This window comes from Rutidosis leptorrhynchoides, chromosome 8 (assembly GCF_046630445.1).
Source record: "Rutidosis leptorrhynchoides isolate AG116_Rl617_1_P2 chromosome 8, CSIRO_AGI_Rlap_v1, whole genome shotgun sequence".
Classification (NCBI taxonomy): Eukaryota; Viridiplantae; Streptophyta; class Magnoliopsida; order Asterales; family Asteraceae; genus Rutidosis; species Rutidosis leptorrhynchoides.
Window position 1 is genome coordinate 232,459,024 of NC_092340.1, and position 21,205 is coordinate 232,480,228.

General features: G+C 30.6%; 1 non-coding gene across 1 annotated transcript; it reads right to left on the minus strand.

Moving 5' to 3' along the window:
* Window positions 1–1,208: 1,208 nt before the first annotated feature.
* Window positions 1,209–1,315, minus strand: LOC139865309 (small nucleolar RNA R71). The gene has a single exon (XR_011764837.1). It is a non-coding gene; the product is annotated as a small nucleolar RNA R71 (small nucleolar RNA).
* Window positions 1,316–21,205: the final 19,890 nt, after the last annotated feature.

A 21,205-nucleotide genomic window follows, 5' to 3' on the forward strand; every position in this document is an offset into this window, starting at 1 on the left:
TTTAGTATTAAGTTTAGTTTATTTTTATACTGTTAGATTTTTAGGCTTTGCCGTAAAATCCCTTAAGTGCTTTTTCTTTAGACTAAGATTTAGGTGGCTTAAAATTTTGCGACGCCGTGTTAAAATTTTAGTATCATTTTAAGTAATTTCCGTTTTTCGTTTAGAATCCCTTTTAAGTTTCGACGCGCTACTTTCTTATTTTTATTTTTCGACCTTTTATTTTTTCGACGTTTTTCGACGCAATCTTTTTCTTTCTTATTTCTCGACGCTCTAGTTTTTAGGACATAGAATTTTCTATTTCTTCTCTAAAATTTCAAACGAAAAATTATTTTAAGCGATTAAATTGATAGACATCCAAATTTTCTGGTTCGTAGTAATAGTTGGATTTGTTAGTGGCGAGTTGTGGGCTTCCGATTTAAAGGGTCCTGGCTACCTGCTGCATCTATTGGCTATTCGAAACGTGGGCAAAATCAGAAAAGTCTATTAATTTGATAACTTATATAATTTTTATTTTTATAACTAATAGGATATTCAGTGAATGCACCGAGCAAACGTTCACCACCTTTCATACGTTCACCACCTGTAACTCGATCAAGGCATCTAGCCAATATTGTTGTCGTTGATTTTTCTTTAGAATCATCATCTAGTCGAACAAGTTCTCCAACTCAAATTTCTGATAATCCATTTTTTGAACCCGACTTCACAACTGAGAATCCAGAGGATATTCAAGGATAATTCCTAGATCCTGAACCACTAATCATTCCTCCTGAACCACAAATAGTTAAATCAGAATCTTCTAGTGATTCGGATTCAACAAATTCAATTATGGAAGTAACGGAACCTCAAAGTATGGAGACCGGATGTGAGCCACACGCACGGGCCAAGGTCACGCCATTAATCAGCCAGATGTTAGAGCATCAGATTTTGAAATCAAAGGACAAATCCTACACATGATCACCAATCAGTGCCAATTTGGTAGTACAACAAAAGAAGATCCAAACGAACATCTTTGAACTTTTAATAGGATTTGTAATCTATTTAAAATCCGAGAAGTTGAGGATGAAACTATTTATCTTATGTTGTTCCCATGGACTTTAAAAGGAGAAGCCAAAGATTGGTTAGAATCGTTACCTGAAGGAACGATTGACTCATGGGATATTTTAGTTGTGAAATTTCTTCAAAGATTCTTTCCGGCATCTAAAGCCGTGAGACTTCAAGGAGAAATTTCCACGTTCGTGCAAAAGCCAAATGAAATATTATATGAGGCATGGACAAGATTCGGAAGGATGTTGAGAGGATGTCCTCAACACGGTTTAGATACTTTTCAAATAGTGCAAATTTTCTATAAAGGCATCGACATCACCACACGAAAAGACATCGACACAGCAGCTGGTGGTTCCATTATGAAGAAAACCGCAACCGAAGCTCATAAGATCATTGATAACACAGCATCCCACTCTCATGAGTGGCATCAGGAAAAAGATATTTTTCATTCATCTAAAGCGGCTAGAGCCGATTCTAGCCATAACTTTGATTCTGTTTCCGCAAAAATAGATGCTTTCGAGAGACGAATGGAAAAGATGACTAAAGATATTCACGCAATACGAATCAGTTGTGAGCAATGCGGTGGACCACACTTAACGAAAGATTGTAATGTTGAGCAAACGATGGAACAACGAGAGAATGTTTCCTACATAAACCAAAGGTCGGCAAATAATTATCAACCGCCAAGGCCAAACTTTAATCGAAATCAAAACATTCTTTACAATCCAAATGGACCCAATAATAACTCATACAACCAACAAGGTCCGAATAACCAACCAACTCAAAACAACACTTTCAATCAACAAAGACCTGGCTTGTATAAACCACCATAACAAACCGAAGATAAAAAGTCAAATCTGGAAGAAGTGGTATTTAAGCTAGTTGAATCTCAAACACAATTTATTGAAACTCAAACCCAAACGAATGAGAGGTTTGATCAGTCATTTAGAACTCAACAAGCTTCCATTTTGAATCTAGAAAAACAAGTAGGTACTCTTGTTAGATTGATGAGTGAAAGGGAACAAGGAAAGCTACCGAGTAATAATGAATTAAATCCTCGGAATGAAAATGTTAACATGGTATCAACAAATTCTGAAAAACCAACACCAGAAGATGGGAAAGTTTTAGATGTGAGTAACAATGAAGAAGTTACAACACCACCACCACCCTAGTATGTAAAGCCAGTGGTGGCACCATACAAAACACCCATCTCGTTTCCAAGAAAAGGAGTTGAGTATGAGCAAGTGATAGGTAATAAAGTTTGTGATACCTTTGGAAAAAAGAAGAAGAAGAAGAAGAAGAATAAGAAAGTGCAAGAAACAAAAATCGTAGAAGTAAACCCGGTGAAGACAGTTCCACCAAAACCTCCACCTAGGGTAGGTGATCCGAGTGAATTTATTGTTCCTTGTCTACTAAGTGACTGTGTCATGTATGATGCACTAGCAGATTTAGGTGCAAGTGTGAGTGTTATGCATCTTTCATTATATAAGAGATTAGGAGTAGGTGAGTTAAGTCCAACGGATATGAGTGTTCGACTCCTTAATCAAACCATTAAGCACCCAGTTGGAATTGCTGACAACCTACCCGTTCAAGTAGGTAATTTAACCTTTCTAGTCGAATTTATTGTCATTGACATAGAAGAGGACCCAAACATTCCTCTAATTTTAGGTCGACCATTCTTAGCGTCCACCGGGGCGTTATCTGATGTAGAAAGGGTAGAATGGCACTTAGTAATGATGAGAAATCGATCACCTTTATGATTTAAAAGTCTAAATCTCCACCAACCAAAACCGTTGAACCAGCAAAAACGATTGGTAAGAACCATGTTGTTTTACCAACTCCAATGGTAGTGCTCAACAATAATAAAACGCTTAAGTGTGGGGAAAATGAAGTAACACCTAATGATGACCTGATAACAAAGAACCCCATTGTTGATACGAAATTAAATGATCCCGTTATTAATAGTTCAATGAAGAAACTTATTAAATGAATTCGCGATGCTAGAACCAAGGGGAACTTTAAGTTATGTAACCGGTTAGTATCCAATCTGTCGCCTAAAGAAAAGGCGAAATTAGTTGAATTTGTGGATATTACACAAGAATCCGACCAATGGCTTAAAGCAAAAGTCACAGATATGCAAGTTGATTATGGTCCAAGAAAAATTGACGATGAAGTTAATCACAATTTTGACACCACAGCTACCTAAGTGTGGGGAGATTCAAAATGTTCTAAAAAGAAAATGTTGTCTAAAGTTAGTTGTTCTGTTCTCGTGTAATTCCGAGAATGGAATCCGATTGGTCTTTTCCACTAGCAGACACTAAAGAACTAGTTTTCTCCCCCCATTCTGATTTTTTTTTTTTTTGTTTTATAGGTTTTATATGAAATTAATATGCTTTTTAAATTTAAGTTTTGTGTGATTTTAAAAACAAAAATTTACTTTATTTAATTAAGTTTAAAAAAAATGATTTCTCTAATTCGTCGTGAGTTAAACACTAGGTCATTGAACCGAAATTGCTTTACCCGAGGGCGGGACGACAAATTTTGTTATCATTATTTTTAATTTTATTGATTTAAAGTATGCCAAAAAATATTAGATTTTATAAATTTTTGAAAGTGGGGTAATATACCAAACTTCAAAAATATGTATATATGTTTGTAGTTTATCTTATGTACAAAACAGGGTAAAACAACGCACTTTCAAAGACTGTCATTAAGTTCAGCAAAAGCTACTAATTTTGACGACAAGACGCAAAATATCAAATGTGAAATAACAACAATATGTTTGCAAACTCGGTAATTTTAATCATTTTTCTACACTAATCACCCTCATGAATTTAAATTTTTACTGATTTCTTGCAAATGAGGGCATTGCAAGATCTCAAGTGTGGGGAAGGGTTATAAATTCTCTCGGGTTTACACTTGGTTTAATTGCCAAATTTTGTGAAAATTTGAAAAATTTTCAACTAAATGAATTCAAAATCATGTTTATACATATTTATGAACGATAAAACTAGGTGATACTACCGAAATTATTGTTACCTTGGAAATGACATAAATTGAGAAACAACCCAAAACGCTTGAATTCATTTGAAATGGAATAGAGGGGAATAAAAAGGCAAAGAAAGAAATAAATAAAAGCTTAGTGTGGGAAGAATTCACCAAGTTCTTTAAAACATATATCACATATCTGTACAAGCTTATTGCAGGTACTTTTGTTTTGGACTAAACTAATAAGTTTTACCCGATTTATTGTAATACTTTTGAAAGAAAGATGGATCTACACGATGAATCAATTCCATCATTATAAGAAAGTAAAGTCTTCCAAAAAAGACACGCGCTTCTTGATTTAGGTCAAGAAGTTGTCGTCCAGACCAGCTGTAGGTTGACGGAAAATCTAGAAAAGTCATCTCTAAAATCAGCAGGAAATCCACGGACCTCAGCATCAAACAGGGTCGCCATGTGGTCAGACTTATCCTAACCATAAGAGGATCTGTCTCGTAAAATGGGGAGGGCGCCGTGCAAATTAGCTTGATAAGACTAATGAATCAGACCCCCATTAAGGATAATCTCCTTAAAGATTAAAAATCAGCTTTTAAGCCTGATATTACTCAATCCTTGAGATTGACTTTAAAGATTGAGAATTACAAACTCATGGAATTCGATGATATCTAAACTCGAACTTGAACGAGAAAATATTTTGATCAAATTACAAACCGATTTGTTTTCTAAAAACCTATTTTCAATGCGTTCATTACCATTGAACGTAAAATCCTGAGAATTCGTCAGAATTCATTAGGTCACCTGAACCAAATCGGGTGTCAACCGTAAGAACGGTGGTTGCATAGCATGGTCGAAGACAGGACCTTGTGCCAAACCAGAAAAATTATAGGATGATCTTTACTATTGCTCCTACAAAGGATAGTAATAGCATCCGACACGTTTTAGACCATGAACAAATACATGTCATTAGACATTGCCTTAACAGTTTCTTGTTCATCGCTTTCCTTTGCAACCAGACGGTTGTTTACTGAAAGGTAATATACGGGACAAGTAAACTGGACGTGTTGCTTTCTTAATACAAGGTTAGCAAGTGGGTGACACAAAACCGTAAAGTTTTGAGCTAAAATTTTAAAATCCGAAACCAACAAAACCCACAAAAATATTTTGCAACACCGGTGAAGGGTTATTCCGTAAAACTTATCTAGGGTAAAAACTAGATTGAATTTTCAAAAGATCAAATGTTTTCATAAAGATCCAATTTCCTAACGGATCTAAATTTTTATAGTCATGTGAGACTGTAAACCACATCGTTACCATCATTGTTCATAACCGCCGTATTGAAATCACAGATGTACAAAGTGTGAAGAATAAAGAAGTGATTCAAGTATGTTTTTATTTCAAGACTATATTGCTTGAGAACAAGCAATGCTCAAGTGTGGTAATATTGATAATGCTAAAAACGAATACATATTTCATAGCATTATCCCTCAAGAAAGACAAGATTTTAGTTGCAATTGTTCTATTTACAAGTGATATTCGTTTAAATAATAAAAGGTGAAGACAAAAGGCAGGATTTGAAGATGCAAATGACCAAAAAGCTAAAAAGTACAAAGTACAATCCAAGTGGTTCAATATATTGATGAGAAACGTCTAAAAATTACAAATGTACAAGCCGTAAAACGCAAAGTACAAGATATTAAATTATACGAAAAGGCGTTCGAAAATCCGAAACCGAGACATGAACCAACTTTCAATGCTCGATGCAACGGAGCTGAAAGTACAAGTCAACTATGCACAAGAATATAATATAATATTTAAATAATTCATAATAAGAATAATAATAAATAATAAAAAGTTGTTAATTGAGCATAGTTAAGGGGTAATAAGTGAAAATTTCAAATCAACATTTGCCTATAAAACGAGACTACGGAGAATGAAGAAAGACACACCTTTTTCCAATCTTCTTTCTCTATATATGTAATTTATATATATTTATAATTATAATTTTAATTTAAGTTTAATAATAATTGAGTTATTGTAAGAAATGTTTTACGGGTTTTAAAGTCGGAACTCTGTCCGTGTAACGCTACGCGATTATTCACCACTGTAAGCTATGTTCTTTCTTTTTAAATTAATGTCTCGTAACTAAGTTATTATTATGCTTATTTGAGCCGAAGTAATCATGATGTTGGACTAAATATTAAAGATTGGGTTATTGGATTTTGTACCATAATTAGGGTATGGACAAAAGACCGACACTTGTGGACATTGGACCATGGACCATTAATAGATGGGGGGTATTGTCTAATCGAATGACAACTCTTTGGAGTTTGTCGAACCTATCTTCAAATTAGTTAATCTAATAATTATTAAATGATTATGCATGTCCTATTTAGTGACATTTATACGACATCTTTTACAATCATTTAATTAATCAATTGGGTTGGGTAATTTATTATTCATTCTGGCCAAGTGGGTAAATTAATAATCATGGACTAATTAAAATAGATGTGGATTACATACAAGGGTAATTGGTGTAATTGTTAACAAAGTATTAAGACCTTGGATTACACACAGTCGATAACCTGGTGTAATTATTAACAAAGTATTAAGACCTTGTTACAGTTCGAATCCCCAATTAGTTGGAATATTTGACTTTGGGTATAAGGTTAATTTGACGATCATTTTATAATTATGACCGATGAACTATTATGGGCAAAAACCATATAGGTATCAAATAAATCCAGGACAAAGGACAATTAACCCAGCATAATAAATTAAAATTAAAACGTCAAACATCATGATTACGGAAGTTTAAATAAGCATAATTCTTTTATTGTATTTCTCATCGTACTTTCATTTACTCGCAATTTTATTTATTGTCATTTTAATTTTGTTATTTATTTTACGCACTTTAATTATCGTCATTTATCTGTACGCTTAAAATATAAAATCGACAAACCGGTCATTAAACGGTAAATCCCCCCAGAGTTACCTATAATTACTATATGTAGTTTAACTACTTAATTAACTAATTTGACCAAGTAAGACACCCAATAATAGGTCCACGGATCGACCTCCCGGACTTTACCTTAGCTATATTATTACATGATAGGTATACTTGCCTTTTGTGTTTTAGTTTAATTTAGGTGATTTCCTTTAGTAAATAAATATAAAACTGATAGCCGTTTCATACACACCCTCTAGAACACATCAGAAACAAACAAATTAACTATGAGAAATTTTGTTAAGAATCCACGCTAACTGTTCCTAGCTAACTGTTCCTAGCTAACTGATTACATTTTAATTATCGCAATTTATATTATCTCAATTTTATATATCGTCATTTAATTTCTATTATTTATTTTATGCACTTTAAATATCGGGACACGTATACAAGGTTTTGACATATCATATCGACGCATCTATATATATTATTTGGAATAACCATAGACACTCTATATGCAGTAATGCTTGAGTTAGCTATACAGGGTTGAGGTTGATTCTACAATAATATATATACTTTGAGTTGTGATCGAGTCTGAGACATGTTTACAATGGGTCACGATACGTATTAATTAATTCGAATATTATATATGAATTATTGAATTACTAACTGTAGACTACCAACATTGGACAATTAAAAATGAATTAAAATATTGATTATAACATATGAAACTACACAATTGTTCAAGTTTGCCACTTGATTTCATCTTAAACCTCATTTGTATCTTAACGATTACAATCTGTGTTCAAACCTTTCATGATTCTTGAAACCACCTCACTCGAGAGGATGAACCAACCGCATTTCATCTATGGAAGGAAAGATTTATGTATATAGTTATGCATCTGAAAAACTTTCAGAACCTAAGTAAACGTTTAACACGTATCTGTGCTAGCTCCTTTGGAATTGTTATTACCGAAAATAACATTGAATTTTTTTTTTAGCAAATTTTGTCACAGCTCCAGCAAGTCAACTTCGACTTTTCGTCCGAAACAACCTTATTATAACCTTGATATATATATATGCGTGCCCTTTTATTGTTAGCGGGGAACCTTTCATATTCCACCATATTACCATCAGCGTTTAATCATCTAAAAACACAATTCTCTTGAAACCACCTCGGATTGATAACCGATGATTCATATATGGTAGCATTTAATGCAGAGGAAACAGCAAAATTGTAGATGGTCTAAACGACCAAAAGTTTGATAATAAGGAATGGAAGGTTGGGAACGCTTGATAGAAAATTTAGTACTGAAAAACGGATTGAGCTAACCCTGAAGGAGACCGAGGACAAATACAAGGACCAAACTCTATATTCAAAGAATCCAGATAATTCTGGATCCAATTAAATCTTCAGAAAATATCTTGCTCCGAAGTCATGTTAAATCTTGTGGAAAATCTTTCTTTATCAACCTTCGATCTTAGAAATTCTGAAAATATCATCATAAATATCTTCGATATTTTTGAGAATATTTTCATAACTCTTCATGTCCAAAATTATTTATCTCTTCGTGCTATCTGTATTACATCATAAAGGAAGCTATTTTAGTTTCTATATTCTGTAAAAATTCAAGTTTAAATTATGAATGATTTCTGGAGAAGTGTTGGGAATTGAAGCATGAGTTAGTATAATATAATGACGTCAGGCCAACGTAATTATATTACAGTAAGTCATGCTGAATTTCTAATGGAACGTGATGATGGTTCACAGATCATACCCTCATCGTGTGCCATGTTACACAACTCTTTCATTCTACTTAATCTCTAAGCATATCACGAAAATATTTCCTTGATATTTCTGTTCTTCCATAATTCCAACAAATTGCTAATAAATCGTGATATTACATTTTCTTTCTGATTAGAAGGTTTTCTTGAATTCTAGAAATCCACCGTGACTACGTCGAAAGTTAAGACGAATCTTTAATTTCCTCATTTCACTCTTTTGTGACAGATTCACTCTTACTCTTCGAGTAATCGAAATTGTTTATCCATGATGATAAAACTCTATTTATCAACTCATATTCGTCATGAAAATATTTTTATTGTTAGCCATGACGACCTCACTCAAATTTCGGGACGAAATTTCTTTAACGGGTAGGTACTGTAGTGACCAAGAAAATTTCAACTAATTTTAAACCAAACTCTCGATACGATTTAATATTCTTGACACGATAAGAAAGGTCTGTTAGGTTGAGTCTCAAAAATTTGAACTATTTCATATATTCAATTGACCTTCGACTGTTCCCAACGATTCACGAACAATTAATTGTAAATAGATATGTGTGTGTATATATATAAATAATAATTTGAAATATAATTTGAAGTATTATATGTTGTTGTTATTAAAATTTATTATGTAAAATAAAATAAATAGGATATTATGATAGTTATTATTTAAAATATATCTATATATATAAATAAAGTATATTAAAAATAAATACTAAATGATTGTAATACTCGTTTGATGTTCTGATTGATATTAAACAAGTTAATTTCGAACGTATGTGATTTACAAGTAAGAACGGAGAGTGTAGATATTTTAGATGTTGGGTATCAACAAATAAGTAAATTAACCATTGGACTTTATCCTACGCTTCACCAACAACAGGTATGAGATCCGGTCCGTATAAGACGACGGCTAATATTATGGCACGTTTTAATTTTTAAATCACGTTATAATTGATATTATATTCATATTATTACTTTATGAATTGTGTAGGAAATCGATTAGTTCATCCGTGAATTGATTTGGTTGTACTCTTCTTTTCCTTCAAATAATTTCACTCACTGATTGCAATAATTATTATAATCTTGCTGTTCGAATATTGGAAGTATTCTATCTTTTATAATGAATCATCTCCACCACCTTTACGTCTATTACTCTCAAACCTTTACAATTTTTGTTTTCCGTCTCCCTAATTCATATCCGTGATTGAATGTGAATTATTTTCCAAAATTACTGTACATATTTTGTTCCTTATATCTATCTCTTCTATATCTCATTATCAGGGAACCACCACAACTCAAGATTCAACACAAACCTATCTTCTTGCTCAGAACCTTATTACCACCACTAGGTTGTTCGACACACACAAACCACACATATATGTTTCCTTCTTCTACTATATGATTCCACTACAACTAGTAGTGCTTCTTATTGATTCGATTCACACACTAACCAATCTTTTCGATTTATGTTACTAATCGGAGCAACCATCCATCACCATTAAACCTTCAACCATCATGATTAGTTACTATTGTTGTCGGTTCTTTCTGTTTATACCTATCACCACGAACACTCTACTTTTATTGCTTGTTTCATTATGTTTTCTCTAACCATCGAAGTACCATAAGGTGAAACCGAAACCCACTTAGGTAATGATACTAGTCATTGTTGCTGCTCGTTTTGTTTCTATTTTACTTCAAACGTAACCCACACTAAATCACCACAAGCCCCACCTTCGAACAGCCCAATTCGCCACCTCCACACCCATTACAGCCACCTTCTTCTTCCATCTCTTTTCTCTCTCTATTATTCTAGTCCAAGAACCACCACCATCATACACTACCTTCAACTTCCTGTTTGTATTCGAACACACAACCACACCATCACTCTTAACTTGATCAATAACCATACACTACTACTACGTCTGTTATGTTTATGATCGAATACAACAAACCTAAAAACCCAATCCGTCGAACCCTTTAACTACTATTTCTATTTTTAAGTTTTCAGTTCGAAACCCACCCAACAAATTCATTAACAGCTGCTGCACTATACTCATTTCTATTTTAAACAACCTGCAACCTTCTGCTACTGCTGTTATTGATGACAAACTATCATATTTTTTGCTGCTATTTTCTTATTCAAAACGTACCTCAAAAACCACTCTATGCAACTGTTATATCGCTGCTATTTCCTGCTTGCTGTCTTCCTGTCTAAATATCACCATTTAAACCTGCTATTTGAGCAGAGATGATGATGATGAGGATTGTACGTTTCCTTTTCTTTTTCCTTTTGGTCGACAACCCATAAAACCCCTTTAATAGATATTGAAGATGATGAATTAAACTACTAGCGTGCCTTTTTGTTTTCATTCTTGGTGGCCGACAACCCCTAAAGCAAGTAAACCCACTTGAATATTAAATGAATTAGGTAATCAAAATTTGTTACAGCAATTGCTTGTTGGACTATAGGTTCGGTTTTTATGATTGGATCATGAAAAGATTTTTGTATGGGCCGTGACCCTAGTATGCTAACCGTGACCCAACTTCAATTCTATTGGATTATTGTCATAAATAAACAATTTCAGTTATGATAATAAATTAAGACATAAAGATCACGATTAGGATAAGCAAAGGATGATGATACGGGATTCATGATGATGAGATAATATGATGATAGATAATGATGATGAAGATCATATATGATGGCGCGAATATGATAAATGGGTTTTAATGATTTAGATGATGATTATGACCATGAATAAAAGATTTGATTATGAAGAATGATGAATGATTAGGATGATGATAAAGATGATGATCATAATGGTAATGATTATGAACTGATGAAGAGGGTGATGTAAAATGATACATGATGATGTAAATGATAGAATGGGTTTTGATTTAAAAAGATGAAGAAGAAAACAGTTAATACGGGTCATAAGGTTATATTTTGGTATTAGAACAGAAAAATAAAACGGACCAGGTGGTTAGGAGGTTGTCGTGTGAAAGAGAGGTCGCAGGTTCGATCCTAGGCAAGGGCCTTTATTTTTATTTTTTTTAAGGCTTGTTATATTAAGGTAGCCTTTCTACTATTACTATTATTATTATTATTATTATTATTATTATTATTATTATTATTATTATTATTATTATTATTATTATTATTATTATTATTATTATTATTATTATTATTATTATTATTATTATTAATAATATAAGTATGATTATTATTATTATCAATATAAGTATCATTATTGGAATTAGTATTATTATTATCATTCTTTGTATTATCAATATTATTATTAGTAAAATTATCAATATTATTGAAAGTATCATCTTTCATATTATTATCATTATTATTATTTTTATTATTAATATTATCATTTTATTATCATTACTAATATTATTATTATTAATTTTTATCATTAATATTAAAATTATCATTTTAATATTATTAGAATTATCATAATTTTTACCATAAATAGTATTATCTTTATATAACATATAAATATTATATACTTATATTAATATTACATAAAATTTTATGTTAAACCTATTAACCTTTATTTTATAAATATTACATATAACGAATTATAATTTTTGATATAATAACAATTAATAATATATATATATATATATATATATATATATATATATATATATATATAATTTAATATAACTATAGGTTAAAATATTAATTATTTTACAAAATATATATATATATATATATATATATATATATATATATATATATATATATATATATATATATATATATATATATATATATATATATATATATATATATATATAACATATAACTAAAGATATAATATATAAAAAGTATACATATCTTAATTGAAATTTAGTTATATAAACACTAAATATATAAGAATTATATAATTAGTATATGAAAATATTTGATTACAATTATACGTGTTAATATATATACTTGATATAAGTTCGTGAATTCGAGGCCAACCCTGCATTGTTCAGTTCCATCGTATGCATATTTTACTACAAAAAATCGTATCGTAAATTTCATTTGCTCCCCTTTTAAATGCTTTTGCAACATATATATTTTTGGGACTGAGAATACATGCGATTTTATAAATGCTTTACGAAATAGACACAAGTAATCGAAACTACATTCTATGGTTGAATCTTTATACCGGATATCGCCCTTGTTGAACTTGGTAGCCTAAGAATTGGTGTTTATTATAATTGCCACCAATTGACGCGAATCCTAAAGATAGATCTATGGGCTTTGACACGCCCCAGTCAGAGAATTTGATCTGCTTTAGTACTTCGATATTTATATATGGGGATATTCTAGATGCATTTTGTTAATGCCGGTTACCAGGTGTTCAATCCATACGAATGAATTTTTAAACACTTGCGAGTGTATGATTATTGAATAAAGGAAATCTTATGGTCTATTATATTATTGAAAATGATTGTTTATGATAAACTAATGAACTCACCTGAAATGTCCCGTTCATATTGATTATAAACGTTCCATATTAATTGATTTCATTGCGAGGTTTTGACCTCTATATGAGACGTTTTTCAAAGACTGCATTCATTTTTAAAACAACCATAACCTTTATTTTATCAATAAAGGTTTTAAAAACATTACGTAGATTATCAAATAATGATAATCTAAAATATACTATTTACACTCAACCATTACATAATGGTTTACAATAGAAATATATTACATCGACATATGTTTCTTGAATGCAGTTTTTACACAATATCATACAAACATGGACTCCAAATCTTGTCCTTATTTTAGTATGCAACAGCGGAAGCTCTTAGTATTCACCTGAGAATAAACATACTTTAAAAGTCAACAAAAATGTTGGTGAGTTATAGGTTTAACCTATATATATCAAATCGTAACAATAGACCACAAGATTTCATATTTCAATACACATCCCATACATAGAGATAAAAATCATTCATATGGTGAACACCTGGTAACCGACATTAACAAGATGCATATATAAGAATATCCCCATCATTCCGGGACACCCTTTGGATACGATATAAATTTCGAAGTATTAAAGCATCCGGTACTTTGGATGGGGTTTGTTAGGCCCAATAGATCTATCTTTAGGATTCGCGTTAATTAGGGTGTATGTTCCCTAATTCTTAGATTACCAGACTTTATGAAAGGGGCATATTCGATTTCGATAATTCAATCATAGAATGTAGTTTCACGTACTTGTGTCTATTTTGTAAATCATTTATAAAACCTGCATGTATTCTCATCCCAAAAATATTAGATTTTAAAAGTGGGACTATAACTCACTTTCACAGATATTTCCTTCCTCGAAAATAAGACTTGGCCACGGAACGATTCACGAACCTATACAAATATGTACATATATATCAAAGTATGATCAAAATATAATTACAACCATTTTTATTATGTTTTAAAGATTTGAGTGTATTAAGTCAGCTGTCCTCGTTAGTAACCTACAACTAGTTGTCCACAGTTAGATGTACAAAAATAAATCGATATATATATTATCTTGAATCAATCCACGACCCAGTGTATACACGTCTCAGGCTAGATCACAACTCAAAGTATATATTTTTTTGAAATCAACCTCAACACTGTATAGCTAACTCTAACATTTGAAAGGACCCGTTCATATACATTATAAACGATTCACAATAGTTGATTACATTGCGAGGTATTTGACCTCTATATGATACATTTTACAAACATTGCATTCGTTTTTAAAAGACAATCTTTCTTTACATCGAAAATTGACAGGCATGCATACCATTTCATAATATCCACTATCCACCTATAAATTGATTTAATAATATTCTTTGATGAACTCAATGACTCGAATGCAACTTTCTTCGAAATATGCTATGAAAGACTCCAAGTAATATCTTTAAAATGAGCAAATGCACAGCGGAATATTTCTTTAACACCTGAGAATAAACATGCTTTAAAGTGTCAACCAAAAGGTTGGTGAGTTCATTAGTTTATCATAATCATTTATTTCCATCATTTTAATAGACCACAAGAATTTCAATTCCAGTTCTCATAAATATACGTCCCATGCATAGAGACAAAAATAATCATTCATATGGTGAACACCTGGTAACCGACATTAACTAGATACATATAAGAATATCCCCTATCATTCCGGGATCCTCCTTCGGACATGATATAAATTTCGAAGTACTAAAGCATCCGGTACTTTGGATGAGGTTTGTTAGGCCTAATAGATCTATCTTTAGGATTCACGTCAATTAGGGTGTCTGTTCCCTAATTCTTAGATTACCAGACTTTAATAAAAAGGGGCATATTCAATTTCGATAATTCAACCATAGAATGTAGTTTCAATTACTTGTGTCTATTTCGTCAAACATTTATAAAAGCGCATGTATTCTCAGTCCCAAAAATATAAAGGGTAAAATGGCAAATGAAACTCACCATACTGTATTTCGTAGTAAAAATACATATAACGTCATTGAACAAGTGCAAGGTTGGCTTCGGATTCACGAACCTAAATTAATTATATATATTTATATGTTGGTCAATATTTGTCTAACAAATTAGGTCAAGTCATAGTGTACCACAATCCTAATGCTCGAGACTAATATGCAAAAGTCAACAAAAGTAAATTTGACTCAAAATAATTTCCAAAAATCTATACATGATTAATATATAGTTTAAATATCGCGTTTTATATTTTTAAATATTTTTAAAAGATTTATTAGAGTAAATAATATAATTTATTTATTAATAAATAAAATTTTATATTAAATTTATATAATAAAATATACTTTTATATATATTAAGTAATAAAATTTATAGGGTTCATTTAATATCATAAAGATAATATGATAGATATTATTAAAGTAAGTTATTACACGTAGTAAAATATGTTTGTATCACATATTTATTTGATAAAATAATATCTATAATGATAGTAAGTAAAAGTTGTATTATTTTGTAATAATAATTATTATTATAAAAATATCAATATTTATAATTACTAAGATGACATTATGATAAAACGATAATTCTAATTATGATAACTTTAATATTTACGATAATTTTTAATATTATCTTTAAAATAATAATTCTATTTAAAATAATAATAATGATATTTTATAGTAACAATGACATTTCTATTAAAATGATAATTTTTGTTAAAATGATAGTTTTAATACTAACAATACTTTTAATAATAATAGTAATGATAAAAATAATAAGAACGATAATTTTTTTCTAAATCAATATCTTATAATATTTTAATTTCATCATGATACTCTTACTCATTATTTCCTAATCGTTTCGTTTAATAGCTTTTAATCGTCTTTTATATCGTGTTCATAATAATGATAATAATAGTAATCAAAATAATTAGGTGTTACAAATATTTGTTTTAATTACACTAATATTAATAATGATAGTTACTATAACATTATTAACGATAATACTAATAATTATCTTAATGATAATATAGTAATAATAATAATAACAATAACAATGACTATTTTTAAATAATGATATATATATATTAATAATGATAATAATAATAATAATAATAATACCAATAATAATAATAATAATAATAATAATAATAATAATAATAATAATAATAATAATAATAATAATAATAATAATAATAATAATAATAATAATAATAATAATAATTGGATAATAATAATAATACTAATTATAACTTTAACGATAATAACGATAGTAATAAAAAAAATAACAATTTTTAATGATAAATCCCTTTTATTGATAAAGATAATAATAATGATAATAATAAGATAAAACTAGAACGACGATAAAAACGACGATAATAATAATAATCATTTTTAATAAAAATATCGAAAATTCAATTGATTATAACTTCTAATCCGTTAATCGAAACCATTCGATATCTAAAGGAAAAGTTCTTAATTTTTCGCTAGCTTTTCAAGGACATGCATATCTTATACCTTATCTCAACCGCAAGTGTAACTAATTCATGATTCAACCTAACCTGTCTAAGGGCAATATCAAAAGTACAAGCATGCATAATCCTAAATACTCGAGCACTAGTCAGGGATACACTATTAGTATGTAAAAGTTAAATTATGAGTACTCACGTATCAATATTGAGATTCAATATTGCAGGAAAGGTACGTAGACGCAACGGAAATGATAAACACTATATTGACCTCACGAGCATACCCATGAACCATACTCAATCACCTCCATAGCTATAACCCAAAATTTCCTTAATCCTATCCTACTCGAAAAACAATTTCGAAATCACTCGGACAGCACTCCGTCGTAATATTTTATGTATACTAATAATATCTTGAAATAATACGGAGTAAATATATATATGTAAATCGATTGAGAGAGTTTAGAGAAAAATATTTTCAAGTTTCTATGAAATAATGAAACCTATTGAATTCTATTTATAATAGATTTTTGAATTATTAAAGTGAATTATTAAAGTATGAATTATTAAAGTGAATTATTAAAGTATGAATTATTAAAGTGAATTATTAAAGTATGAATTATTAAAGTGAATTATTAAAGTATGAATTATTAAAGCGAATTATTAAAGTTAAAGTAAAGTAAAAATAAAGTAAATTTAAAGTTTAAGTATAGTAAAAGTATAAAACTATGTACGTATAATACGCGTATAAATATATATAATATTAATTTAAATCATTATATATATTTAATAAAATAAAATATAAATATCGTTATCTTTATCATACTAGTTAAGTAATGAGTTGTCAAAAGTGGTTCTAGATATTTATAAAAGTTATATACGTTTTAATAATAAAGTTCTTTTTAAACTGAAAATGTTTTTGTACGTTTGAAACTAAATAGATCAATCGAGTCTTTATGAGATTCAGTCTTCCACTATCCTTTGTCTAGTTCTCAATGATTGATAATTTGTTCTTATTTATAAATCACTTTACCATTTTCCGAATATTGTTAAAATAGAAAGATTTCTCAAATCAACGTGGGCCTTTCAACAGAGACTTGTAATCATAATTCAATATATCTGATAATTCAATCATTTGATCTTATCTTCTAATTCCATTGATAAACATTTTGAAACAGATACAATCATATAAAGTATTTAATCTAATATTTTGTTTACGTTTCAAGTTATAACATATATACACATATACATATATAATCATATTCGTTTAATGGTTCGTGAATCGTTGGAACTTGGTCGAGGTTGAATGAATGTATGAACATAGTTTAAAATTCTTGAAATTTAACTTAACAAATATTGCTTATCGTGTCGGAAACATATAAAGATTAAAGTTTAAATTTGGTTGGAAATTTTCGGGTTGTCACAGTACCTACCCGTTAAAGAAATTTCGTCCCGAAATTTGAGTGGAAAGGTCGTGAATGATAATAAGTATGTTTTCATGATGCATACGGGTTGAAAATTAGAGTTTTATTATCAGCGAATAATTTGAATAAACAATCCATTTATATGAAGAGTACGAATGAAGCTAACATAGAAGAGTGAAATGAGTAAGTGTAGATTCATCTTATCATTTGACGTAGATATGATTGATTCCCAGATTTCAAGGGATTTGAAGAAAATCTTCTTAATAAGATTTGACTCTCCGGTAATCAAGGGAATTAGGATCCGCTTTAAATGTGATCGTCCATTTTAATTGTTCTGTTGGAGATTTTCTTATAAATTCACCTCCTTCGTTTCCTTACAACTCACACCTTCTGTTGATGCATTTTATGCAAGTCCCTAGACATCTACCCACGTCCATTGCAGGTACAACAGTTTACAGGCCACCATGATTGCTCGTTATTATACTATCCGTGTTTGTATGTGGTTACAGGAACTGCAGGAACGAGATTTAGATGTTTGACTATGTTAGACTTAGTCAGACGTACGAGTGAAGCCTCACTAGTATGGCTGATAGGCTCATACACACGGTTGATGCTGAGCTAAGTCACAATTACAACCTAAATGAGAAGACACGAGTGAGTGATCACCCGTACGGCTGATGAAGCCAACTCGTACGTGTGATGAATGAATCGTATAGGTGAGTCAACAGCAGGGGTATATAAAGTCTTATGTTCTTTATTTTAGGTTAAGCCTCTCATTTGTTACACACACTCAGATCTAGTGAGCTCCTCCGATTCTCTTTCAGTCCAAATCACCCAGGTGATGAATAATAGCTCTAGGTGTTGATCTAATCACACTTGATTTAGTTGTGGTTTGACTAAATTAATCAAAAAAAAACTTAACCTATTCACTAGAGGGTTTGATTCACTTATTCCGCCATTGTGTGAGTTAAATCTGTTGATTTCTAAGTTCCTAGTCATGTTTCATCACCTTCTATTCTTTCCCCCTCAACTCATATTTTAAAGTATTCATCAATATGTTCCATCCAGTTCTGATTCTCGATATACTTCTAACTTTCATATCGGTCATTCTTCTTTTTCATCTACCGCCAGAAGAATCTATTTACTTCTACTATATACTCTTGGGTTTATAGTGTTTCTAGTTCTCCCGTGTCTTTATATTGCTATATGCATCGATATATATGGTTTATAATTTCTGGTTTATCGTTGGGCTTTATATGTTCCCTTATATTTCAAAGTCTTTGCTTCTGTCTTCTATAATCATTATCATTCACAGTTAATGCTCTCTTTTATTTGCTGCAATTTATACCCCAATTTCTATTTCGGAGTTTTGTCCTTTCGTTTCTTCTTCTTGCGATTAAGCACCGCTTGTAATGGTCCAGAATTCACAGATATGAATTTCGGAATGAACATTGTTAATGTTCTAGGAAGGAAATTGTGATGGCACGATCTTGACTTGTCAAATTACTAGAATACCTTGGAAAAGGCCGAATCATCAAGAAATATTTTCTTGATATTTTAGAGGTTAAATAGAATACAAGAGTCGTATAACATGGCACATGATGATGTTATGATCTGTGAATCATCACATTCCATTTAGAAACTCAACATGACTTACTGTAATATAATCACGTTGATCAAGTGTCATTATATTATACTAATTCATGCTTCAGTTCCCAACACTACTTCAAAATATTCCTATTTTAATCTTGAATGTTTCAGAATTTAGAAACTAAAATAGTTTCTTTTATGATATAATACAGATAGCGCGAAGAGGTAAATGATTTCAAATAAGAAAAATTAAGAAAATATCTTCAGAAATATGGAGAATATTTATAATGAAAGATATGATGATATTTTAGAATATCTAAGATCAGAGGATGATGAAGAATATTATTCACAAGGGTTTAGAGTCAGGAGTAAGGTATTTGATAATAATTTCAGCAGACACTGAATCATTTGGACTCTTTGAAGGCAGGTTTAGTCTTTGTGATTTGTCCATAGCCTCCTTCATGGTTTGTTTAATCCGTTTTCCAGTTCCAAACCTTCTCTTTTTCTAAGCTTTTCCAACACACTTCATCATTATCATCCAGCTTTTACCGATTAAAGTCATTTATAGTTTTTGCTGCTTCATCAGCATTTTTTCCATTTTCGGAGAACCAATTCGTAGTTCGGAGTATTTTTCAGAAACTTCACATTCAAATTAAGTCCAGAAGATAGACGTTATATATACACATATAACTGTTGGCGTAGACATGCTGCGAGATTTCAAAATACTGATTGCTAATTCCCAATGATTCGTATGGCAATTCTCATTACAAGATGCGAATGAGTAAATGATGGGGTTTCAATGAATAATTATAATGACTTTTTGGAGAGGCTAAAGTCAAAGGGTAATGAAGTTGTTGGTACATCTGCTAATAATGTGGTGGAATATAAAAGGTTCCCTGGTAACGATGGTGTATATCTCAAGGTTATAATAAGGTTAGTCTGACTGAAAAGTCAAAGTTGACTTGCTGGAGCTGTGATAAAACTGGCTACTTTGAATAGGAGTCGCAAAGTTATTTTTGCTAATAAATGCCAAAGAATCTGACGCGGATACGTTGTTTAAACTTTTACTTTGGTTTCAAGAGTTTTTCGGGTACATAACTGTGGGTAACATGTGGTTGGATCATCATCTCGATTGCTCATCATTCAAAGTGTCTTCAGAAATTTTTGAAGGGTTTGAACACAGATTGTAATCGTTAACATACATTTGATGTTCTAACACAGTTTTGAAGTCAAAATATAGCTTGTGAAAGATGTAAGGATCTAAGAGTGATGGTTTTGGTCATATCTCAAGTTGAATTTTGAGATTTTTAAATCAGAATATGTAATTAAATTTTGAATGAGTATGGTTGTTTTGATTTCTATAAAAGAATGTATATTGTTGTGAAAGTAGGGAGTATAATGGATGATTTGCTGAATCAGATTCGAAGAATGTAACATATTAATTGTGAATTTATATATCTCTCGGGTATTACCTACCC